This window comes from Syzygium oleosum, unplaced genomic scaffold, assembly GCF_021117445.2.
Source record: "Syzygium oleosum isolate NSW1041296 unplaced genomic scaffold, Sole_v2.1 Sole_v2.01, whole genome shotgun sequence".
Taxonomy (NCBI): domain Eukaryota; kingdom Viridiplantae; phylum Streptophyta; class Magnoliopsida; order Myrtales; family Myrtaceae; genus Syzygium; species Syzygium oleosum.
The window spans coordinates 28,776,228-28,803,309 of NW_026607485.1; the positions used below are offsets into that span (position 1 = coordinate 28,776,228).

General features: G+C 42.5%; 1 pseudogene; it reads right to left on the reverse strand.

The window, feature by feature from the left end:
• Positions 1 to 7,810: 7,810 nt before the first annotated feature.
• LOC115685237 (L-type lectin-domain containing receptor kinase IX.1-like) lies at positions 7,811 to 20,839 on the reverse strand (annotated as a pseudogene).
• Between the last annotated feature and the right edge of the window lie 6,243 nt (positions 20,840 to 27,082).

A 27,082-nucleotide genomic window follows, 5' to 3' on the forward strand; every position in this document is an offset into this window, starting at 1 on the left:
CATGCTTAGGTTTCACCGACTCGGGCATATTTTATAACAGAGCAAAGACCTACCGAAGAAAATCAATAACTTGAAAATATAAACACAGACCTGTAGCTTTTGGACTTCAATCAATCGCCAGCACCGTTGTTTAGAGGTAAATAGGAGATGTTTTGACAATGATGTATGACCCCCTACAATTCACACATAAATCCAGATTTGAAACGTTCATGTACGATTAGATCGCAGCGAAGACCAATTCTTGTTAGGTCGTACTTGAGGCAGCTATGTGACAAGGACTGTTGGACGATTTCAACAGAAGAAATCTAATGACCTGCCCACAGGAACTTTTGACAAGCATTTTCGCTTAAATTAGTTCTTACTTATAGCTACACACTGACGGAATCCATAAAAAAATATTGAAAAAGCTCTCAAAGGGGTTCCAGAGATGAGAATTTAGAAGCCGGATCTTTGATAGAAAAATGGATCCGAAATGGTATGATTTTTTACATAGATTCATAAGAAGAAAAAAACAACTTTTCAAAAATTGAAGCAAGAACCATGCGTGGGACTCGAAGTCCCAAAGGGACAATCGGGAACTTTTCATTGGAGGTGGACAATTCGTCCACTTGATTTTATCAATTTGCAAATTCTTCTTAAGTTAGATAAAAGAATGAAATTGGGTTTGTCCACAATGAGGGAGACAATATTTAACTAGTTACCTCATAGCTTTGCCTGGGGCCTCTCTCTCTCTTCTTGATCTACCGCCACCTTGTAATGGTTATTTGCCCCAACGCAACGGAGACCACCGTTCTCACTCATCTGATAAAACTTTTTGTGGTGTAATGAGCTCTTGTTGTACTAAATTAATCCCTTGTTAATCTAATGAACGCTACTTTAGCATTTGATTCGTTATAATGAATGAATTGACTTTTCAAAAAAGGTCTAGGAAAGCAGTCGGGCCATAATTAAAGGCTCAAATAGCATAGGAAGGGGAAATTGTCGAATCAATCATAAACCCATAGCATGAATGTAATTCAGTCCTAAACTTTTCAATTTTACCAATTTAGTCCAAAACTTTTACTTGAAGTTCCAATATAGTCATTTCTGTCAATTTTCGCCAAAAATCGCTCACTTGGCGGTGTGCCACGTAGGATGGCCGGCGATGACTGAACTGCCACGTCAACGATTTTCAATAAAAATTGACCGTAACGATTACATTATAATTTCGTGCAAAGATTTATGAATAAATTAACAAAATTGAAAACTTTAGAACTGAATTTGCATCCGTACAATAGGTCTAGAACTAATTGGGTAATTTTCTTAAAGTAAAGACTACTAATGTTACATCTAGGGAATTCATTTATTTGACAACCAATTATTATTAGATCCAGACATGACAACCAAAAGGAATTTAGTGTTATGTTCCCCTTTCATGGCCACGAAAGAAAAAGAAAGAAAAAAATTATTAAAAAATTATAAAAAAAAGTCCATGTCATCGCCAGTTATGCCACGTAGGACGTTCGGCGTCTATGTCAGCAATTTCATACCTAAAGTAGCCGAATGGATTCAATTTGTACCAATGTGAAAAGGTTTAAGACTAAATTAGTTCAATTAAATGGTTTGTGATTGAATTGATATCAATGTAATAGGTTTATGATTTATTTTATACTTTTCCCTTGGCTAGCTGTTGAGTGTTCCCCTTAATGTCCCTATATCAAAACTGGGTCAGTTGATAAAAAAATATTTCGAAAAAAAAAACAAACAAAATAACCCAAGAAATAAAAGTATCAACAACTAAATAAGGGAAAATGACACAAATGATTCTTGAACTTTGGCCAAATATTTAATATGGTATCTAAACTTTTGATTTATTCAGTGTGGTCGCTGAATTTTAGCCCAATGTGTAACTTGGTCCCTAAACTTTTAATTTATTCAATATGGTTACTGGACTTTTGGTGTATTAATCCCTGAACTACATGAAAATGTTCAATATTGTCCATAATCTTGAATTTATGGAAGGACAACATTGAATATTTTCATATAGTTCAGGAACTACATTAAACATGTACCAAAGTTCCGAGGATCACATTGAATAAATTAAAAGTTCATGGACCATAGTGCACATTGGGCTAAAGTTCAGGGACCGCATTGAACAAATTAAAAGTTCAGGAACCATATTGAATATTTGGCCAAAATTCAGGGACCATTTGTGTCAGTATTCCAATCTTTTTCTAACGTGGCCACTTGCCTTCGGAAAATATTAACAATGCAACATCAGATTCATGTAGGATTTTTTAGGCAATTTTGGACGGAATTATAACGGAAGGTATAAGTGTCAAATGGGTACAAGTTTGGGATTTTTAGTGTCACAAAAAAAATTAAGATAAATGTGTCATAGTGCGCATAGTTTGAAGTTTTTATGTTTTTTTTGCCATTTCAAATAACTTATTAGCATAAGTACATAAATATTTTTAACGATATCTGGCTGTGTACTTTATCTTAATAGCTTATTAGCTTGGACCTTATGATCTTTCAAAGCTCGTTGGATTGACATAGCGAATTTGCATTGTTGTAGTGGTAATGGGTTGCTCTTTACAAATGACATCTTAGTGGAGACGGGGGGCATCCGTGAGGGTACTCTTAATGGCCATTTTGTACCTTCATTGTACTCTACGGATGGAGGAATACATAGAGTTGAACATAACTCGAGTCTCCTTACAAAATTTTCGTTTTGTGGTTCCGAAGGATCCAGCTACAGAAAAACTAGAAATACGTGCATTTTTTTTTTGTTGGTCAATTTAGAAATATCTTGCGATTTCATCCCACAACTTGGTTGATGCATGAATCACAATATATGTGGTGTGCATAGGAAGGATCAGTATATCATTAAATAACAAGTTCAAGATTATATAAGATAAAACACGCTCAAAAAAAGTGTCAGAAAAGTCATAAACCTTTTACATTGATACCATTGAGTCCTAAATCTTTTTTTGATGCCAATTGAGTCCTAAACCTTTTGTCTTTATACCAATTCAGTCCTTCCGACTAATTTTGACCGGACACTGCTGACGTAGACAACTTTTAATAATATATTTTTGATTTTTTTTTCCTCACCTCCCTCCTTCCTCTAGTCGGTCGTCGGCTAGAGGCCAGAGGCCGGCGTAGGTGAGGCTTGCCCTTGCCGGATGGCCGCGAGGGCGGCCTCGCGCTGGGCTGGCAAGGTTCGCCCTCGCCCAGCTCGAGCCTCGCCTAGCTCGAGCCTCGCCTAGCCGCTGGCGAGGCTCGAGCCCTCACTAGAGGTCGTGAGGTTGAAGGCCTCTGGTGAGGTCATGCCTTGTCGGCTGTCGCGACCTACCCCTCAAGGGCCGAACTCGATGGGGCTCATTTAGAGGTAAGTGTTCATGAAACGGTCCATACGGTACATCATAAAAGATGGTTCATCCGTACAGTCCATTATTCATGAACGTGAATCTTCCCTAATTCATACCTCGCGTGACAGCGGATCAATTTTATCTTATTTAGGAGTCGCCACTAGCCTAGGTCGGAGGTCGGCTAGAATACCTAACCAATACGTGGGAATTTCATATTGGTTTCTACGAAAACCAGAGATCAAAGGTTCGGGGACTAGCTTACGTTAATATTTCTATTAACGCCCTTTCGGTACCGCTAAACTTAACATGGTTGTTATCTAAGTTGTCATGCATTTGTTCTTTACCATTTTCATGTCAAAGTTTTAGTCCACAATGTGATCATGCATATTGTTTTTTGTGTTTTCATTTAAGATTCTAAACTAATCCTATCTTAGTCTAGAAAAGAAAGAAAGAAACGATTGTATTGAAAGGCATTGCGTAAAGTAAACACTCAAAGTATTGAAAAGACGAGCTAATTCTAAGTGCGAGAAAGTAAAAACTCGCAACTCGTCGGGTGTTTATTACAACACAAATTGAAAACCCGAGACATGATCGGGGATGAATGAATTGAATACGAATTGAAACCGGATCGGACATCGGTCTATCGCCATCATCAAATGAATACAAATTGAGACCGGATTGGACATCGATCAATCGTCTTGGTCTTTTACAACTTTGGATTATCCTCCCATGGACCGTCTCTCAGGTGTCGGCGTTTATATTCATGACATACATTCATGACAAACAATATCCAAAAGAATAACCAAAGAAAAGCAATAGTGCAAACAATTCACTAATCAAGCACGGGCCTCGGGATCGGCTTTTGTTTTTCATGCATTTCGATTCACCACCCACCTAATCATCTAATATTATTTGATTAATGGTTAACGATAATGGGCTACCATTTGCATTCACAAAACGGCAACTCATATCAATTAACCCCTAAAGTCGGGTTCTAAATGACGATAATGGGCTACCCGCCGAACATGCACCAGGCCTAACATTCATCTAACAAACACATGCATAGCAATGAAATAAAGAGATGCGACTCGAGGCTTCCGTTTGGCATATAATCATAGACGAGCAAGAACTCGTGTCCATCGTGGCACCAGCCTATGAGCTGCACGAGGTTTCGGTGCCTCAAACTGCTAATGACCTTCACCTCGGTGACAAACTCTCTTTTCCCTTGCTTGGAGCCTCTCGATATTCTCTTCACCGCAATCGCCATGTCTAGGTCGCGTAAATATCCCCGGTAAACAGCCCCAAATCCTCCTTCACCGAGCTTTCTGTCATTTGAGTAGTTGTTCGTTGCTGAAACAAGTTCTTGGTAAGAAAACCTCCTCGGTCCGGCGTGTCTCTCAAAGTCATCATTAATGGACGTCAGCGTGGCCTTCTTTGCTAACTTCTCCGTGCTCTTTGGCTTTCTCCCCCGTATAATTCTGAACGCTGTAGCTGCACCAAAAGCTACCACAACGCTCGGCAGAATTGTCAACCCAAGTATCAGGCCAACCCTTTTTGGATCACCACTATTCGGTCGCACCACAACTAAAGTTGAGTTGAATTCCCACAAATGAAGTGTTTGTCGTCCCCTGTAAAGGTCACTCGCGGCCGAAAATCCGACCACGACCCATTCAGGAAGGACTGTCCTTAGATCGATATGATACTAGAGGCTTGTGTTCTCTTGGGGATTTGCCGTGTTCTGGAAGCTCCACGACACACTCAAATTCGTCATGGAGGCATTATAATTGATCCACGCGTCAATAGTATCCCCACTATGATAAGTGACATTCCAAGGAGTGGTCACCTTTGAAGCAATTGAGTTCTTGTTGATTCCGACATGCTCATAAGCGGGGTCCCATTCCGGGTTCGCTAAAGTGTCAAACTCGACGTGTATGATTTGATTCTGGGACGAATTGCAGTTCGTGCTGTTGAACAGGCCTAGAAACCCGCCCGCAGAATTGACCGGGATTTGAAATCCCACGTGAGCCATGAAAAATGCGATCCCCGCACCGTATTGGCGGTGAGGATGACCTTCGGTGTCGATGGTCAACTGGAAGTGGGTAGTGAAGTCAGAGAGCTTCCTCGCACTGGAGTCCCATAACCGGACTTTCGTGTTGTACATGACTCGGCCCACTTGGCTATGATAGTTTTCTTTCGTTAACTCGACGGCTCCAACTATAGGCTCCGCATCTCCCTCATACAGTATATCATTTGCGGCGGGATGGAAGCGAGAGATGCTGAATTCAAGGCATATCGCAGAGTGTACGATAAGGAAAGAGAAAAGGACGGACAAAGTTGGTGAAACTGATGAAGGCATTATTGGACATACAGTGAAGAGAGACACCTAATCGTGCAATTGAAGTTGCTATAGATGGAAATGTCGCTCGGATTAAATAGCTTGATGCCTCCATCATTTGTTATTTGTCATGATGCTTGAACGCGCATATTCTTTATCAGAGCCAAGATTCACCGAAGAAAATCAAGAGCTTGAAAATATAAACAAAGACATGTAACTATCTGACTTTAATCAATCACCAGCACCGTTGTTTGGACGCCAATAGGAAATGCTTAACAATTGTGAATGGCCCCTCAAATGGACATACAAATTCAGATTTGGAAACTGCATGTATGATAATCGCAAAGCGTACAAGAAGGAAAGACGAGGAAGCGTACAAGAAGGAAAGACGAGGAAGGACAAAGTTGTTGATGAAGACATTATTGGACATGGAGTGACCAGGGAGAGACCCGAGATCGTGCAATTGACGTTGCTATAAATGAAAATGATGCTTAGATCAAATAGCTTGATGTCTCCATCTTTTCTCATTTGTATGGTGCTTACTTTTCAGCAATTCATGCATATTATGCAATAGAGCGAACATCTATGAGAAAATCAAGAGCATGAAATAGTAATAGAAAAAAACATGTAGCTATCCGACTTCGATCGCCAGTACCGTTGTTTTGGCGTGGATTAGAAATGTTTAACAATTGCGAATGGCCCCTCAAGTTCACATAAAAATCTAGATTCGAAAAGTGCATGCATGATAATCGTAGAGCGTACAAGAAGGAAAGACGAGGAGAGACAAAGTTGTCGATGAAGACATTATTGGACATGGTAACTAGAGAGAGACCTGAGATCGTGCAATCAACGCTGCTATATATGAAGATAATGCTCAGATCAAATAGCTTGATGTCTCCATCTTCTCTTATTTGTCATGATGCTTATGTTTCAGCAATTCATGCATAGTTTATAATAGAGCAAAGATCTATCGAAGAAAATCGAGAGCATGAAAACATAAACAAAGACATGTAGCCACAAGACTTCGATCAATCACCAGCACCGTTGTTCCGATGTAAATAGGAAATGTTTAACAATTGGGAATGACCCCTCGAATTCACATGTAAATCCAGATTTGCAAAATGCATCTACAATTAGATGGCAGTGAAAGACCAATGAGCCATGTGACAAAGAATGGTGGACGGTTTGACGGAAGAACTCTAATTTAGTAGGCATCGTCATCCAAATAATGGAGGCTGACCAAATTGTTAGTAATTAAACCAAATTATTTGAACTTTTCCAATCAAGCGAAGAGGTTATCGATACACTAAACAAATTGTCGATCGGCTAACTTACAGAAAATAATATAGACCGACCAAATTGTCGATTTCAAGAACTCTATGATCATGTGGCCGAAAAATCATTTCCTTTTATGGTCCATCGGAGTTTATTTCCAGAATGAGACTTGGGCCGAATTTTCATAGAGTTGGGCCCGCCAATGCAATTCACGATCGGACAAATTTAAATGAATTCATGCAATACGGCATATTATTACTAAAGAAAAAATGTCCATAATGTCCAAAGGCCTAAATGCAATATATAATAAGAGTGCAAAATTATGCGATCGATGTTTTTGTTTAGAAGTCGAGTCCGATCCCTAATTTTTTTATGTGATGAATGCCTAATCTAAGAACCAAAATGAAGTATCCACACACAGAAACTCAACAGCGAGGAGCGACGGCATGTGGAGGGGACAAGACCTCGACATCGGTGGGACAGTGAGGTGGCAGATCCCAGCATTGGCAATGACTGAAGGTGGAGGGAGGAGAGAGAATGATAAAGAGTTAGGATTTTGAGGGGGTGTTTGGATATTTCTGTGTACATTCCTTATAAAATTGAAGATAATTGGCTCATTAGAGTAATTATAGTATACATTATCAGTGTAAAACAAAATTAACACAAAAGGTCTGATACATCATTAATTTGCGAGAATATAATTATAATCTTCAAATCAATGATAGACGAGATGGCGTTTATTTTTATACTAACGCAACATGTTAAAGTAAGAACTGTATATATCAACAACAATGCGTTGTATAGTTGATATACACACGTTTGTATACGAAGATACGACAAAGCACAGTCAACGGCCCTCTTCGATGATTGAAGTCAACAACGGCTCGCCAGAATTGACGGATGGTGTAGGAACATGATGGACAGAAACGGGCATCTTCATTGGGAGATTCGGGATATTAGTCTCGAATTTCAGGACCCGAATCGCTTGCCCTATCGACGGCCTCAATTTCCAATCTGGATGAGCGCACCACAACCCACCATCATCAAGCACTGGACTTGCTTCTCCTCAAAACGTGAGCCCATCCTTTCCTCGGCAGCCACTAGAAGCTTCCCGTCTCCAAAAAGATCCCAAACCCACTCTACCAGAGGCTTCGGGTTTCTCTGATCCCAAACTTTCCTTCCCGTGGCAATTTCTAGGGAGACAACTCCAAAGCTGTAGACATCCAATTCTTTTGATGCTCGGCCAGTGCTTAGGTACTCAGGTGCAAGGTACCCAAGAGTGCCGGCCAAACCAATAGTATGTGGACCAAGTTCGTGGTCCATCAGCCTAGCCAAACCAAAGTCACCCAATTTCACATTGAAATTAGAATCTAGCATCACATTACTAGACTTGATGTCCCTGTGTACTACGCACTGCTCCCACTCTTCATGCAAATAGAAGATCGCCGAGGCTAAGCCGATCGAGATTCTGTACCTAGTTGACCAATTGAGCGATCCCTTCTTTCCAAAGAGATGAAAGTCGAGGCTTCCGTTCCGCATATAATCGTAGACGAGCATGAACTCGTGCCCATTGTGGCACCAGCCTATGAGCTGCACAAGGTTTCGATGCCTCAAACTGCTAATGACCTTCACCTTGGTGACAAACTCTCTTTTCTATTGCTTGGAGCCTCTTGATATTCTCTTCACCGCGATCGTCATGTCTAGGTCGAGTAAATATCCCCGGAACACGGTCCCGAATCCTCCTTCACCAAGCTTTCTGTCATTTGAGAAGTTGTTGGTTGCTGAAGCAAGTTCTTGGTAAGAAAACCTCCTAAGTCCGGCTGGTCTCTCGAAGTCATCAGTAATGGACGTCAGCATTGCCTCCTCCATATGATTCCTAATGCTATAGCTGTACCAGAAGCTACCATAACGCTCAGCGGAATTGTCAACCCAAGCATCATGCCAACCCTTCTTGGATTCCCACTCCTCGGTCCCTCCACAGCTAAACTCAACTTGAAATCCCATGAATTAAGTGTTTGTCGTCCCCCGTAAAGTTCACTCGCAGCCGAAAATCCGATCACGACCCATTCAGGAAGGACTGTCCTTACATCGATATGATACCAGAGGCATGTGTTCTCTTGGGGATTTGGCGTAGTCTGGAAGCTCCACGACACACTCAAATTCATCGTGGAGGCATTATAATCGATCCATGTGTCGATATTATCTCCGCTATGATAAGTGACATTCCAAGGAGTGGTAACGGCCGAAGCAATTGAGTTGTTGTTGATTCCCACATGCTCATAAGCAGGGCCCAATCCCGGTCTACAGAAGTGTCAAACTCGACATGTAAGATTTTATTTTGGGACGAGTTGGTGTTGTTGAACAGGCCCAGAAACCCGCCTTCAGAATTGATCGGGATTTGCAATCCCACGGGAGCCATGAAAAATGTGACCCCCGCATCGTATTGGCCGCGAGTAGTACCATTTGTGTAGATGGTCAGCTGGTAGTGGGTAGTGAAGTCAGAGAGCTTCCCTGAACCGGAGTCCCATAGCCGGACTTTCGTGCTGTATGTGGCTCTGATGCAGCGTTCAACGAATAATTCAAGTAAAACTTTGCTTAGAGAAAGAAATCTCGAAATTCAATATTGATGATAATGTTATGTTCTTCAAAAAGAACCCTAAAACAAGCTTATATATCCCTAAACCAAACCCTACTAGGATTATAAAGCATAAAATATCAAAATTACAAAACTGCCCTTAAAATTTAAACCCATAAATAATATTAAAATAATAGAAAAACCCATATAAATGATCCGGAATCACTAAAATCCATCGTTAGTCACAGCCAAAAGTGGTGAGTTTTGTTCAGACCGCCGTTTCGCTTCAAACGACTGAATTTTAGCCCGATCCGATGTCATCAACCGGGTCTGCCGGTTCTAGTCGCATCACTGTTTCGCCTTCCGTTTGGACTTCTACCTGTTCAACCGGTCTAGAAACGCACCACTAATAGATTCTGCATTAGGCTCGGCCCACTTGGCTAGGATAGGTCTTATCCGTTAACTCAACGTCTCCAACTGTAGGCATCACATCTCCCTCGTACAGTATATCATTCCCGGCGGAATCGAAGCGAGGGATGCTGAATTCAAGGCAAATGGCAGAGTGTACAAGAAGGAAAGAGAAGAGGAGGAACAAAGTTGTTGAGATTGATGAAGGTATTATTGGACATAGAGTGAAGATGAAAATGTCGCTCAGATCAAATAGCTTGAAATCTCCATCATTTGTCATTTGTCATTATGCTTAGGAGCGCATCTTCTTTAACAGAGCGAAGATCCACTGAAGAAGATCAAGAGCACGAAAATATGAACAAAGACATGTAGCTATCTGCCTTGGATCAATCACTGGCACCATTGTTTCGACGTCAATAGGAAATGCTTTAACAATTGTGGATGGCCCTCGAATCCCCATATAAATTCAGGTTTGACAAGTGCATCTATGATTAAGACGGCAGCGAAAGACCAATCGGCCGCGTGACGAAGAATGGTTGATGATTTCAACGGAAGAATCTAATTTGATAGGGCATTTTGTCGTGTGAATAATAGAGACTTGACAAATTCGTTCAGGTTTCCTGAATCAGACGGCAGAGAATGAATACCTCGGAGCTTCCTCCATAAGACGCTGCAAAAGCACTTTGTAGGATCCTAAATATATCATTTTAAGGGGAATGAAAGGGAACATAACTTTTAATATTGAAGGATATCCGAATCTTTGTTTGGACAAGTTCCCATTTACATCTTTCTGCATAAGACGCTGCAAAAGCATTGACAGAAAAATGGATGAAAAATGGACTGATTTTAATATCGATTCATAATAAATATATATATATATATATATATATATATATATATATATATATTTATAAACCCTCTTACTTTTGAGTTGCCGAAGCAAGAACTTTATACGAGAGTTGAAGAACCAAAGAGAGAATTGGGATTTTGTTTTTAATAGAAGATCAGAGTGGTTTCATTTGGGGTGGAAAATCCGACGACTTGATTTTACCGATTAGCAAATCCTTCTTAAGTTAGGTAGAAGAAAGAAATTAGATAGCGGAGACAATATTGAATAGTAAGAGACGACCATCTCTCTCTTTCTTCCTTCTTGCTCTACCACCGTACACGTCTATAGATCCTGTATTTTCCTTAGTTTCGAACCAGTTATTATTTAACCAGTTGTAACCCTATGGTGGAAATGCAGTAAAGATAGATTCAATTTAAACTCGTACACACACGTTTCTACTAAACTTTGCTTTAAACTTATTTCAACTCATTATATAAAAGTTAGGCAATTCATATACCACTTGTTTCAATAAGGACTCATTCCTAGTGATGTTGTCTCCTTGAAATAAATATGTTGACACCTATTTTTAATTTAATTTGCCCTAAAATTAATTATGCATAAATTTAGGAATTAATTTTTTAATTCCTAAAACAAAAAATATTTTTATTTAATTGCATTGTATATAGACATTAGACACATTTGCATTAATAGAGTCTATTAGAATATATATATTTAAAAAAAATTAAAAAATTCGGATCGGGCCGGGTCGAGACCGGCTCGACCCGACCCTCTCTTTTTCCCCTCCGCAGGCCCAGGCCCTTTCCTTTCCTTTTCCCCTTCCTTTTCGCACAGGCCAGCCCAACCCGTTCCTTCTTCTTCCCCTCCAACCCGACCTCTCTCCCTCTCTCCTCCTTTCTCTCTGACTTCCCCTACACCCGATTGCCGCCTGCGAAGTGCGGATAACTCGCTCCACCGCGCAATATGGCCAAGAAAGTCTTGAGTAGGAGCAAAAGGTCGGTGCAGAGCATTCAATGGATGACTTCCGAGGTAGAACAACTGGTCGGCGGCCACTATATAAATCGGTGAAGAGGAGAGAGAAGCCTTGATTGAAAACAAAGAAAAGAGAGGATAAAGAGATTTTGAGAGAAACCGAGAGAGACGAGTGAGCTGAGTGTTTGTAGGACTTGAAAAGGAAGCAGCAAGCCTTGCCGTTGCCTGCAGGACGACTGGCAATCCCCCGAAAGTAGCCCCGACTGGTGAGTCTTCTCGGTCCCTCTAGTGTCCTGTTTTCCCCTGTTTTTGTGCACAGTTTCATAGGGACTCGCGCTGGCCGTTTCGCACGAATCCCAGCCCATACTGTCCTTCCTCCCGATCTACACGCCACTATCAAAGGTGAGTCATGGTCGTTGGAGCAAGCCGAGGCTCTAAAATAGGTCGGAGTTCCTCTGTTTTGGCCATAAGTGCCAACTGTTCGATAAAATGCCCAAGAGAGGCATGTTTTATTTGGTTCTCAGCCGGTGATCTCTAGGTCATCCAGGAAGTCGTGATGCCAATCAGCGCCGTGTGGTGGTTGTTTAAGACTAAGGAAGGCCAAAATTTGGCCTAGATCGGCCGGCCAAGCTCCAACCAACGTTTGGGCTCAACGAGCCCTGGTCGGAGCTCGGCCGACAGCCACTGTGGCCGGCCAAACTATGATAGGCCAGACGGGGGCCGTCCCGACCTCGGCTACCAAGGCTAACGAGACCGATGGCCGGGAGCTATAACCAGCAAATTGCCGGATCTCGCCTGGCCGGCGCTTCCGAGTGCCTATGTACGCGGGAGCCGACCATTGTCCAGTCTACAGACCTGGTCGGACCGGTCTGCAGGCCATTTAGGGCCGATTTGACCGGGTCGAACCGGCCCTATTTTGTCTTCTTCAATTGGACCGGGCCCAATCCGGTTCAGGACCCGGGTTAATCCCCAACCCTGTTAAAATCCAGGGATCCGACTCGGGTCAACGCATAGGGGTTGAGTCAGAACTGACTCAACCCGTTGAATATTATATTAATATTTTATTATTCTTAATTAAAAAAATATTTTTTTAAAAAAATATATATAAATAAAAACTTTTAAATTAGGAAATATTTTAGAAATTAGTATTTTTGAATATTTTTCTAAATTATGTGAATTATTTGATTAATAATCATGTTTAAATCGGATAAGTCTATAGGGCTATACTGTAGGAATTTGCGTGTTATTTTTTACTACTATTGTATTATCATTATGCATGTTATTCTAGTTAGTATATAATTGCGTAAATTGTCATGTGTTGAATGTTGTCCCCTTAGTTAGGGTTAGAACCCTAGGCTGCATATCTAGTTTGACTGCTAATCTTTAATGATTGTGCATTCATTTGATCACTTCACATGTTAGGAGATAGGTCCTAAAATTAATCCAAATTACTTGACAAATATTTTCTAAAATGAACAGGATGAAAGGTACCGAAAGGGCACTAGTCACTCGATTAGTGTAACCAAGTCCTCAAACTCATTTAATCTCTGGTTCGTAGGAGTGGTAATTCTCCTGTCACCTTACTTGGGTTCCTAATCGACCCATCCCAAATTGATTAGTAGCGACTCCTAGATAAAAATCACTTGCAGGTTAAAAAACTATATTACAAGTCGCGATATGATATGGGCTTGGAAGAGCCTAAGTTAAGTCCCAGACCTAGACTTAGTGTGTACCAGGCTACACCATTTTCTCTCTCCGAAGAAAATTTGGCGGGTTGCGACAAACTGGCGACTCCGCTGGGGACATATACATGTTTTTCTTAAGTGGACTTAGGCTAGAAATATTATCCTGTTCAAAAACATTTTTTTTTGCAACAAGGATTCCATGTACGTCTATAACTTTTGAGGTGATAAATGTTTTTGCAGTTGGGAATTATAAGGGGTGTTGTGATTGTAAACCCTTTGTTTTGCAAGTTCATAGTTTGGGAGTAATTGTTCTATTTCCTGAACATTTAAAGCGGTGTTTGTTTATAAATCGTTGCGCATGCTTTAGTGCCTTAGCACTACACTCTTGCACATATAACCATGCCGCCAGACCTGAGCTACGATAGGGCATTTTAGGATGGTGTTAAGAAAGATACGACCTCAAATATGAGACCGCAATGTAGAGGCTGCCTTTTTTTTCCCCGAAATTTCTTTCTGACTGTCGTAAAGTGTCTATCTTTCCCCGCTATCTACGTGACTATAAGGTATTTTTTTCGACTAAGCCGAGGATAGAAGGACCTAACACCAATGTGAGACTGCGACAGTCACACATCCTTTTAGCTTCACTTTGCTAAAGCCATCTAGACAAAAATCAAACCTCACGTTCCATGTGTTTCTGTGATTGCCATGGTTCCCGATAAAGTAAGTTTTCTATTCCTACACTTTGCAATTTACTTATTTTCGTATGTCCACGTCGATCCATGATTAGTCTAGGTTAGTAGCGGATTTAATACCATGGCCATTTAGGAAGAAATAGTCACTAAAACTTTTTCATAATATTTACTTCCAATTCATGCCCTTATTTTTATAAGCACGTTATAAATCATTGTTTTCCCATGCGATTTCTTGTCGTTTTCAAAAAAAAAGGGAGAAAATGGTGAAAATAAAAAAGAACACACCCCGTTAACACTACCAATGCCTCAACGTGGTGGTATGTGGGAATGAATCAGTCCGGAGCAATCAGGGTTCGACCCCCGAAGACGGCAACCTTGTTGCCATTGTAGACAAAATAATGTAAAAAAAAAAAATTTGCATCTCTTATTTTTGCAAGAAGGGAAAAGTGTTTGACTAAACAAAGTATGAAAATGGAATACTAGAATAAGTTATGGACTAATCCCTTATGAGGTCTTATACTCATTTATTGCCACTTTTTGACAGGTACTTACAAATTATACTCAAACCAGACAATCATGAGTCATCGACCACCGGTCGTCCGTACGTGACCTCAAGCAAAAGTGATTGATCAGAGTGAAGTGCTGAATCGTCTTGCTAACATTGAGAATGACATAAAGCAAGTCTTCTCTATCGTTCAACAGCTCTCGAAGCAAATGGAGTCTCTTTAAACCAAGCCTAACTCCGTAACCACTCTATCACAAGACGAAATAGTGTTGTTGGTGACATAGCTATTGAGGGTGAGACTGCCGATGTGGCCAGTGCTCCACCTCAAATCACTGTTGTAAAAGACACTCCCGTGATATCCATAGGTCTGCTAAAAGATGAGCAAGGTGAGCAAGATGAACACCTTGCACAGATCATGGAGAAGCTTAGCTAGTTGCAAGGTTCACAAAATCAAGGCTCCATTGATCTTTCTAGCCGTGCCACTATCAATATCCCGGAAGATCGCAAAATGCCTAAATGCGAAAAAAATGCCGACGCTTCTTGTCTGAAGATCCTTTTGCAGGCCTACCTGGCCCAAATGATGATTAAATCGTACCGAGAGAGTCGAACTGGGCCTGCCTTACGGTGGTACATTGTGAAGAAGATCAATCTCCTCAAGACTTTGGAAGAATTGACGGACACTTTCCACAAACTACATGAGGATAACGTCAACGTCACTCCATCCCGTGACAATCTGGTCCATACAATGATGAAGGAGGGTGAGTCCTTTGAGGCATATGCCACAAGATGGAGGGGTTTAGCCGCCCGAATTAGCTCGGAGCCAATAGAGAAGGAATTGATGGATTTGTTCATGAAAGCCTTTCCACGCGAGTATCAGGGCCAAATGTTGGGCTCAACTACTAAATCTTTTGATTAGCTCGTCCTTATGGACAAAAGTATCGAGGCAGCCTTACGTGACGGAGAGACCACCGAGCAAGACTCTATTGCTAAAAAGTTTCTTACTATGAGAGACGAAGAACATGCTAACAAGGGCGATATTACACAGCCTATTCTAGACCGAAGGTTAGTGATACTACCTCCCAATTCTACTGTGGAGATTGAGACCCAAGTAGAACCAACCCCATCAATCCAGAAAGTGAGGTTTCATTGCCCCTTTGTCCTCCTAACCACCTCAAGTTAGCGAAACAGAAGTCTTTATTTGAGAGATTGGGCCCACTCTCAAAAGAATGGAAATATAAACGGTTTAGGCTGGTACCCACCACTGAACGCATCAGGAACTTAGCAGGGCCAAGTAATGTCTATGTCCCACATCCTTGGCTAAGTTGCTGGCACGACCCTGGGCCTAAGGAGCGAAGGCCACATCGTCAATTCACGCCATTACCAGTACCGTTGTCAAGGCTTTTGATCATTTTGCAAAAACGAGGTCTGGTAGCTAAGAAGCCTCCATGCCAAAATCTCGATTACCGCCCGTGGTATAATTCCCTGAAAAGTTGCGAGTATGTTGGCCATTCGATTGATGTTTGCCTCCCCTCGAGCACAAGGTCCAAAACCTATTAGATAGCGAAGCACTTACTCTTCAAAGCTTATCTCCCAGCAAACAACTGAGTCATTCACACGACCATGGGGGTAATGTGGATGTCCATGTTGAACACGCTCAAAGCTCGAGCATGAAGCACTTGATATAGGAGATTTCATTTCTCACCAACTCTCCCGTGATGGAACTTTTTTTTGTATTTCACTTTTTGTTTCTTGAACTGATCGTTCCTTTTTTAATGTCATTCCTATTGGAGGAATAGACTTTTTGAAATCTCCCCCTCCCCTGAGGTTGTAAATCCACTTCTTGTAAAAAGTTAATAATGACTGTGTTTTGAAGGCTTGAGGAAGTATCCTAAATGGCCCGTTGATAATATCCAGCCATGTAAAGAAAAGTGTTCTGAGGCCCGGGCATCCTCATGCTTCCTCATTTCCAAACTTTTAAAAATGAAATGAACGTTTTATCGTTTTTCAAAAAGACCGAAAAAAGAATAGTGATAGAAAGACGTGCATGCTTATAGCCGTGTTTGTTTTTCTAACTCGCTCGCTCACTTTGAGTCTCAGAGCATACTCCCTTTTGATTTGATATTACGAAGGGATATTTGGAAATGACACATCAAGTCTCAATGATGGTGACAAACTGAAGAGCACGTCAGACCCTGGTTGTGATAGAGGACCGAATAATCCGATAGAGGTAGTCCAGGCGAAGATCATCCAACCTTCAAGATGAAATGTGGGGCAAATATCATTACTACTAGTGTGACATATCAATCCTAGAGAGTTAAAGGGAGTGTTGAGCATTCCTTGATTCATTGATGAGCAGAACATCATTTCGTACAAGAAAGTCGCGGGCAAACCAAGAAGAGATTACCCCTTTTGAAAGAAAAATGTATATCTTATTCCTTAACAAATTTTGGAAATGACATTCCATCCATTTTCTTTTACAGATGACGAACTGAGAAGCATGCTAGACTCTGACGTGCTAGCGACCCGATTAGAGCACAAATGTTAGGATCTCTCGAACGAAACACAACGAAATACTAAAATGATATATCTCGTTCCTTGTCCTAGCCCAAGTTTGTGCAAACAACTAATATCTTTTTTCCTTAAAAGTGCAGGGAGCGCTTAATTAGGAGAGTAGACTAGGGGGCATGGAATGTCAAAACCCCCCAATCCATCAAGAAAGGTGTATTTCATTCCTAAAGTTCATCCACTTTAGCGTAGAAATAACATATCATTTCCTTTTACATAGAACAAATATGAGTAAAGGTCCAACACAAGCAGCTGGAAAGGACTTTGCATATGACAAGATAGCGCCGATCCTAATCCTGATAGTCATGGAAGTCTCAATGGTAGTCATCAGAAAAGATTACGACGCCCATATCAGTCAAAGACATTTAAAGTAAAAATTAGCTTTGCTGCAAAGATCCCCATGTCGGCAATTGTACATGCCCTGCGCAGTCAGGAATCAGATGATTCCCGAGAAGCTCCTCAATGTGCTAGAATCGCATTGACACAACATGCGTCAAGGAAAAGCTACATGGTTGGAGATGTCCTTGGCTGCATAAGATTTCATTTGAGCTTTAAGACAAACTAGGAAAGGGTTTCAAAAGAAAAAACTCTATTAACTTTGAAGACAAAACGGATGAAGGATAATTTAATATCGTTCGCAATTCACCCTCGATCTTTTCATTGCTAACATGAGATCATACTATTCTCAACAAGAATTGTCGACATCCGAGAAATGCTCAAGGAGTCATTAGCTTAAACTCAAATGAAAGGAGACATGAAGGGTAATGTTGTATCGTTCTCAATTTGTCTTTCAAAGAGCCATTCATTAACATGGTATTTCTTATTACCTTGCAGGTTTACCCCACCGCCACAGCACAAGTAAGTATCTCTTTCCCTAAAACTCTTTTCATAAGAGTAGAAAGATTCAAAGAAAGAGGAAACATTTAAATGGATAGATGCTTAATCCTCCCCCAAATGCATCGCATGTCTTTTGGAAAGGAATTTTGCATTGTAATTTTACTTGTTTAATTCATCAATTCCATGTAAAAATTTGTCAAGATGACAATTCGACAAATGGTGTCGAACTGCTCGGGTATGCTGAACGAGATGTGTCGGGATGACGAAAGGTAATCCTTAGTCCATACATATCCCCGTGTACTAATCCCCGATGAGACGAGTGAAAAGATTCCATGTTTGCAAGGTAAAAGGATTTCTCGCATAAGGTACGGTAGCCAAAATAACGAGAGACAGATCATTTCTCTGCCCCATACACTACTGGTGGTCTTTTACTTAACCATTTTGAGCCCATACACTTGGAGGCTCCTTTCAATTGACCCCAGTCAAGAATCACCCCACTTCGAGGAAAACTAGAGGTAAGTCAGCATCGTAAGGTGAGAAAAATGAATAGAAATTTTATTGCTCTCACTTGCATCAATCCTTGAGTGTCATTATTACAGGTGAACTCTCACGATGATTTAAGTACCCTAGAATAATGAAGAGCAGTTCTTCTTCTATCGCATACACTTATATTCATTGCTAGCTCAATTGAGCCTATAGTTTCGTTTCGTACGAACCCAGTCAGTGATCATCTTCCACACTAGGGCAAGGCAAAAGTCACTCTAATTCAAGCAACAATATATGGAACGCTGACTGAAGACAAAGACCTTAGGAGTCAAATAACATTGCATTGTTTTAACTTACCTATGCCAATCCATAAGTCAAGTAAAATAAAAACAAATGCTAAAATAAAAAATATTGAAAACTAGGAGACGTAAAAAAGTAATGTGCCTGGTAAAAGTAACGCCAACGACCATAATTGAAATAAAAACTATTGAAAACTAGGGGCATAAAAAAGCAGTGTGCCTAGTAAAAGTAAGGCTAATGCCCATAAAAAAAATCAATCAAAAAAATGAATTTTGATTGTGAAGAAACTTGTATCCCCAAGCAGATTTATAATTGTTGGACAAAGTCCAAAAAAACCAAAGCTTGGAATTACCCAGGGGAGTTTACAAAGAAGATCCAAATGGTGAAGAAAGAGACTTGTGACAATGCCAAGATGATTACCAACTCTTACCATTACCCACATTGTTGAGCTTGGGACCTTGTCATTCCTCAACCTGTGAACCGAACCTACGTTACGCCCCTAACGAAGTCTCTTTCGATTAGGGAACTTGAGTTAACGTAGAGTTTCAAATGTTTATAAATATCGCTCGAGGAAGTGCGAGTAGGACTACTTCTATCTCATTTTGAAGGGTTCTTGACTTGCAAACCTAGAGATGATTGTGGAGTATTTTCTTTCATAACCTTAACTCGGACAATCTCCTTTGTTAAGCCATTGACCAAGCCTGCATTACGACCCTAAAGAAGACCTCTCAGATTGGAAGTGTCGTACCGCTTGTGTAACAGCCCGAATTTCGACGTAAATTCCGGGATCAATAAAATTGACATTATTTCGTATTTCATTTTGGTAAGTCTCGCCTAGAGCTGATCACTCTAGGGATACTAACCAGTGGGGTATGGCTAACTGGGAAAACGGTACGTGGACCAAGGACCCGATCGTGAATCGGGCACCGATCATGAGAAATGATGAGGGAATATTTTGGGCCAACGTGGGCCGATCTCAGGAAAAGTGACGGATTTGGTTTGGCCAAGGCCAACGATGTACAATCGGATTGCAGGTGATTCTGCATGACTGAAAGTGCACGTGGCCAACCAGTCCTGAACTGGAACCGAACGATCGCGATCTCTGGGACTAGTGATAATTTCTCATTCTCTCGATGATCGGGGCCGTCATGACTCGGATAACCCTAGGTCAATATGTGTAACCCCTAAACAGCCGCCCGTTAGTGAGAAACCATGAAATTGGAAATTTAGCGAGTTTTGATCACGAGATTGGACCCGGATTTCGGTACCGATTTTCGAGGACTTGTACAGCTATTTTCACGATTCGGACATCATATTATATTGGCCACACACGTTTGGAGTTAGTCCGGTCGAAAAATGGAATTTCGACCCGAAAGTCAAAAATGACGATTTTGCCCCTCGGGACACCGACGTTGATTCTAAGGCCGTCTGAGGTTATTTTTCGTGGCCGATGTCATTTTAGGGTGGCCACGCGCATTTAGAGTTGTTTCGGTTAAAAATTGAAATTTTGGCTCGGAAGTAAAAAAATAATATTATTATATTCCCTAGGATTTTGCAGTTGATTTTCGAGGGCTTAAGAGGCTATTTTCGCGATTCCGACGCCATATTATGTTGGCCACACCCATTGGGGGTTAATATAGCCAAAAATTGGAATTTCGACCCGGGACCGGAAAAATGACCATTTTGCCCCTGGGCCGTTTTCAGTTCCGAATTTTGGGAAAATATTTGGGATAATTATGAGTATTTATCAGCTGTATTATTGGACCTAATTACCTTTTTGCCCATCAATTATTTGGCTGGAATGAATATGGACCGTTAGATTAACGGCATTTTGGTCAAAACCGTTGGATCGGCGACACGTGGCGCAACTAGCCCCCAATATTTGACCAGATTGGACTCTCTCTCCCTCTCTCCTCCTCCTCATTCGGCCAGAACCCCCCACCGATCAGCTCCCCCTCCTCCGCCGGACTTCCTCTCCCTCTCGGCCGCTTGGGAATTCACCATCGCCGGAGCACCGCCGGCCGCCGTCGCTGCTGCTGTCTTGCCTAACCATCACCCACCAGCATCACCGCCCCGTCCCGTCCCCCTATCTCTCCCTTTCTCTCTCCTTAGCCGGCTCTTTCTCTCGGCCAAAGGAACGCCAGAGCAAGCCACCGCCGCGCTGGAGCTCAAACGGCCGAGCTGCTGCCGCCGTGACCCTCCAGCCGTCCGTACGTCGCCATACGTCACTGTCCGTACGGTTCCGTATAGTGTCCGTACGGGGTGTCCGTACGCCGTCCGCCGGGAACGCCGCCGCCGGTTCCACCGTTCACCGGTGATCGGCCGCCGTTCCTCATCGTCGTGGTCTAGAATTAAGTGAGTGTACCTCCTAAACCCGGATTAGGACTGATAGTGCGTTTTCTAGACTGGTTTGGGTATTATTAGTGAATGCTGAGAGAAATTAGTGAACTGAATGGTGGGGAATTGTACTCGAATAATATTGATGGATTAATGTGATTTAAATGGGGGATGATCATTGGCCTTGGAGTGGTTGTGATAATGACTGTCCATTAGCGGATTATTGGACTGGCATGGATTAATTGAGAATTGATTGGCTGAATTGCCGGGTGTGCCCGGGTTGACTGGTTGATAGTTGTGATGCTCATGTTGCATTTACTGCATTGCATGGCCACGATTGTGAATGCCAAGAATGAGGCGTGTGATGAAATTGTGCGAGAATGCGTGTCTACCATGAATATGTGATCACCTAATTATACCCTGATGCGTTTTACGCGGGGTTCGGATAAAAATTGGCAGTGTGCCGTGTGATCACATATTGGCCTTCGGGTCGTGCTGTCCTCATGCACTTTGTAGCAGGACGATGCCCGGTACATCCGGAAGACGACCATCCTCATGCACTTTGTAGCAGGCTCTGGTTCGTAAGGAGATCGGTGTTGCGCCTCATGCACTTTATAGTTGGCTAGAGACATTGGACCTGGGGCGTTTTTACGCTGGCCGTGGAGTGTTGTGAGCCTTCGGGTCGATTTCTAATTAAAATGAGCTATATGCCAGTGTGCAGTGTGAGCCAATATGAACATGGCATGATAATGACATTTACATGCATAAGAGTGCATGGGCTAATGTGCGAGTGTGCGGGACTCGGTGTTTGGCATGCGAATCAAACATTAATGAGTATGATCATGCGTATGGTGTACGTGTGACCGGTGTGTTCGCGTATGTGCCGTGGGTATTTTTATGAAATGCCTAACCTGCAGGGTCAATTGTATGATCGATCTGGACCGAGGGCCTATGTCATTGTTTGTATATTGCGTTGTTTTGCTGGTCAGGAGAATGCATGTTAGCCTAGCCTAGGTTTAGGGGTTATACTCGCTGAGATTCGTCTCACGGTTGTTATAACCCAACATTTCAGACCCCCAGCCCTGAGCATGCCGAGGCAGCCACCTCTTTTTGGGATCCCCACTCAGATCCATTCGACTACGAGAGTATACCAAGCTGAGAATGGGGAATCGTATGTAATATATCATTCCGTAGTATTCGTGAATGTGGGTGAGTATTTTTATCAGACGCAAGAATATGTAGCCTGGTGCCTGAAGGATGCAGACGGAAACATCGGGCGACCCCTCCGTACATTTGACGTTCCGGTAGACATAGGCGGGGTGATGGTACCCTAGATGGCTGATGGCGAGGTTGTAGATCCCCCACCCGCAGACGAGCCTGTGGCCATGGACCAGGAGCCAGAGGTATGGTACGAGGATCCCGAGCCAATGGCTGAGGAGGTTGAACAGGAGTCGGAGCCCATGGATCAAGACCCGGATGAGGACGAAGAGGTTGCTGAGCTAGGATCTGATGAGGAGGTAGTGTCCGAGGAGGAGTTGGATCTGTATTTGGACCCGGAGCTTGAGATAGACTCAGAGGATGAGTGGGCTGCAGCGTAGGAGATGGAGTCCGAGGAGTCTGAGCCCCCTGAGAGTTCTTCAGGGGAGTCGTCGGGTGATTCTTCGGAGTCCTCAGACCCTGATTGGGAGCCCTAAAGCAGGCCAGAGTTGGTAGGGAGGACTGTCCCTTTTTGACTGTAGTTCTCCTTATAGGTTTAGTTTGACTCACCCTAGCCACTTACCCTTTTTGACCTAGTGGCTATTAACTGGTTGTGCTGTTTGTTTTTGTTGTACAACTAGATATGTAAAAAGGTTTTCTATATTAATATAATATGTACATCTTTTCAACTGTGTTTTATGTTGCAGTGCTATCCATTGTCTCGTATTATTATTATTGTCAGGGTTTGTTTATTTAATTGCTTCCGCTTGTGTTTGTTCTCTGTTGGGCGTTGGGTCGGCGACGCTTCCTGGGACGTCGCACCATAATCGACCAAGGTAGGGATGTTAGCGCTTCGTAGGGTACGGGGCGTGACAGCTTGCGAGAAAACTTAGACCCTTATTGACATGATGACGGTCAGATTGAGTATTCACGATGTTCCCGCATTAATAGTCGGGACAAACAACCCCTTTTCAATGAGAGCGAGTGGAAAGTCCTTTGTGACTGAAGGTCCCTCGTTCAGCATCTTGAGAAGTTCATCTTACGAGCAAAAATTATCTCAATTGATAATTACCCTCGGTAGATATTTAGTGATGCAAACATGGCAAAATCATCATGCATGAGCTTTTCAAAATATGCATTCTGGTATAGCTTAGTTTGTCTATATCCTTGATGAATGCATATATGTTTGCGCTAATCATCTTAGACAGGTAAAATGTCCTCAATAACTCAAAGAGCGCATGACCTTTGGAGTGTCTCCAAAGATATCCCAAAAACTCTTCCCCAGCAAAACGGACACTGCGTGCCCCGGCAGCCTGGAGTTCCCTTTTCATGAACAACACGGCGTGCCCCGACAATCTGGAATCCCCTTTTTCATGGACATTGCTTCTGCAACTTAAAGTCCCATCAACAAGATCGACACGGCATGCTTCTGTAGCTGGAGTCTCCTTATTGACCTGACGCCCTTTTGTGACTCAGAGTCCCTTCTTATTATCCAGCGAAATATCCAAAAGAAGTTCGGATACCAAGCTAATGCTCCTGATCCCCAAGTAGAATTGACACGGCATGCTTTCATGTCCCAGATCTCTCTTACTTCCCAGTGGTACACCACGAAAATTTGGGCACTAGAAAAGCCCTCTTTACCATCCCTAGCGATGTGTCCCGAAAAATGTTGGTTATTCAATAGATGATCAATCAAACCTTCGGGTAAGAAACCTCATGTATTTCATCATGACTCTTTTCAAACCACTTGGAAGGTAAACCAAGTGTTCCTTTAAAAAAGAAAAGCATTTCTCATTGTATGAGATACAATCCAGATGTCTCAAAAGATGTATGTATTCTAGAATAGCCTTAATTGTCTATTTCTTCAACATATGCATATGTTTTTTGCACAGAAACATGTCTAACAGAAGACCTGCCCTCAAGTGCTAGAGATACTAGGCAAGTATTCCCTTTGAGCAATTTCATTGCCCTGTGGTGCATCCGAAGAAAGTTTCGAATACAAAACAGGCATTTTAATTGCTCTGTGGTGAGTTCGAAAAAAGTTTCAGATACTAAGCAGGCATTTTCAATCATCCTGTGGTGCGTCTGAAGAAAGTTTCGGATACTAAGCAGGCACTTTCAATCACCCCGTGGTGCATCCGAAGAAAAGTTTCGGATACTAAACAGACACTTTCATCACGCTGTGGTGCATCCGCAGAAAGTTTCAGATACTAAGCAAGCACTTTCATCGCATTATGGTGCGTCCAAAGAAAGTTTCGGATACTAAGCAGACACTTTCAATCACCTTGTGGTGAGTCCGAAGAAAAGTTTCGGATACTAAATAGGCACTTTCATCACCCTATAGTGCGCCCGAAGAAAGACTTCAGAGACTAAGTAGGCACTTTCATCGCCCTGTGGTGCGTCCGAAGAAAAGTTTCAAATACTAAGCAGGCACTTTCATTGCCCTGTGGTGCGCCCGAAGAAAGGCTTCGGGGACTAAGCAGGCACTTTAATCGCCCTGTGGTACGCTCGAAGAAAGTTTCGGGGACTAAGTAGGCATTTTTCATTGCCCTGCGGTGTGCCTGAAGAAAGATTCAGGTACTAAGCAGGCAAAACCGAACATTCGAGTTAATTCCCTTTGTTCACCAAGCTATTAGACGCTTTGGACCGACCCAGAAGTTTATCGGTCAAGTCTTTTCAAGTACCTTAAACAGGATGCAGGTGCTTTGTCAAGCAATCACCGAACATGGGATCGCCCCTCTCGATTCACATCAAGCCTTTTCAGGTACTTCTGACAAGATGCAGGTAGTTCGATAAAGTAAACGCAGTCAAGGCAACCGAAGATAGGTTCGGGTTCTAGACAAATGAAATCCAATCAAGGCGATCGAAGATAGGTTATGGTCCTAGACAGACGATTTCCTCTATTAAGGCGACCGAAGATAGGTTTGGGTCCTCAACACACAACATCAACTATCTGGAATTACTCTACCCTCTTGGCAAGGTAAGTAACCTCAAGTATGTTTTTATTTATTTTAGCATGCATCATCTTATATCGCATTATAAAAATTGGACCCATGATCCCACCAAAAATAACATTCATTAAGCGTGTAAGGGCCAAATTTGGGTGTCATTTCATCTTTAAATGCAACCTCTGCAAGCTCACTTCAAAGAGGGGCAGCTAATGATATCTATTTTTAATTTAATTTGCCCAAAAATTAATTATACAAAAATTAATTCCTAAAACAAAAAATATTTTTGTTTAATTGCATTGCATATAGACATTAGGCACATTTACATTAATATGGTCTATTAGAAAATATAATTTTTTGAAAAAAAATTAAAAAGAAAATCGAATCGAGCAGGGTCAAGGCCGGGTCGACCCGGCCCTATCTTTTTTCCCCCTGTGGGTTCAGGCCCTTTCCTTTCTTTTTGCCCTTCCTTCTCACATGGGCCGGCCCTGCCCATTCCTTTTTCTCCCCTACCAGCCCGGCCTCGCTCCCTCTCTCCTCCTTTCTCTTTGACTTCCCTTGCAACTGACCGCTACTTGTGAAGTGCGGATAACCCGCTCCACCGCGCAATATGGCCACGAAAGTCTTGAGTAGGAGCGAGAGGCCGATGCAGAGCATTCAATAGACAACTTTCGGGACAGAGCAAGTGGCCGACGGCCACTATATAAACCGGCGCAATGGAGAGAGAAGCCCCCGTTGAAAATAGAGAAAAGAGAGAACAGAGAGATTTTGAGAGAAACTGAGAGAGAAGAGTGAGCTGAGTGTTTATAGGACCTGAAGAGGAAGCAGCAAGCCTTTCCGTTGCCCACAGGATGACCGGCAATCCCCCGGAAGCTGCCCCGATAGGTGAGTCTTCTTGGTCCCTCCAGTGTCCTATTTTCCCTTGTTTTTGTGCACAGTTTGGCCGGGACTCGCGCCGGCTGTTTCACGCAAATCTGAGCCCATACCGTCCTTCATCCTAGTCCACATGCCACAGTTAGAGGTGAGTCATGGTCGTCGGAGCAAGCCGAGGCCCTAAAATAGGTCGGTGCTCCTCTATTTTGGCCATGAGTACCATATGTTCAATAAAATGCCCAAGAGAGGCATGTTTTATTTGGTTCTCAGCCGGCGATCTCCAGGCCAACTGGGAAGTCGTGACGCTAGTTAGCACCGCGTAGAGGTTGTTTGAGACCAAGGAAGGCCAAAATTTGGCCTAGGTCAGTCGGCCAAGCTCCGACCGACATTTAGGCTCAATGAGCCCCGGTCGAAGCTCGATCGACAACCATTGTGGCCAACCAAATGGTGATCGTCCCCGCCTCGACTGTCGAGGCCACCGAGACCGATGGTCGAGCACTATAATCGGCAAATTGCCAAATCTCGCCCGGCCGGCGCTCCCGAATTCCTGCGTACGCGGGAGCCGGCCATTGTCCGGCCTATAGACCCGATCGGACCTGTTTGCAGGCCCTATTTTTGTCTTCTTCGACTAGACCGGGCCCGATCCAGTTCAAGACCCCGGTCAACGACCCGGGTTGACCCCCGACCCGGCTCGGATCCGAAGATCCGACCCGAGTCAACGCATAGGGGTCGGGTCCATTGACTCGGGTCAATTCTGACCTGATCCGCATCTGCCGACCCGACCCGGTCGAATATTATATTAATATTTCATTATTTTTAATTAAAAATATTTTTTAAAATATATAAAAAATTAAACAAATCTTTTTTTCTTTTAAAATTAGGAAATATTTAG